Source organism: Nematolebias whitei, chromosome 5 (assembly GCF_014905685.2).
Source record: "Nematolebias whitei isolate Nwh7 chromosome 5, NemWhi1, whole genome shotgun sequence".
Taxonomy (NCBI): domain Eukaryota; kingdom Metazoa; phylum Chordata; class Actinopteri; order Cyprinodontiformes; family Rivulidae; genus Nematolebias; species Nematolebias whitei.
Window position 1 is genome coordinate 12,833,285 of NC_056502.1, and position 413 is coordinate 12,833,697.

The window sequence follows — 413 nt, forward strand, 5'->3', positions numbered from 1 at the left end:
ACATCTTCATCCCTGAAAGAGTGACCGCTGGCCTGGAGATGAGTGTAGACCGCAGAGTCCTGGCCTGATGATGTTGATCTTCTGTGCTGGGCCATCCTTTTGGCCAGTGGCTGTTTTGTTTCCCCGATGTAAGACTGATCACAGCCCTCCTGACACTGAACAGCATACACAACATTACTCTGTTTGTGCCGGGGGACTGGATCTTTGGGATGAACCAGTCTTTGCCGTAATGTATTTTGGGGTTTAAAAGCCACTGGGACGTTATGTTTAGAAAATAAACGTCTCAGTTTCTCTGATACTCCCTCAACATACGGAATGACCACTGGTCTGGGTTCCTCCTTTTCACCTGATGGCTGACTGGAGTCCTGTTTGGGTTTCTTACAGGGTTAAGAAATGTCAGCTACAGCGTGCAC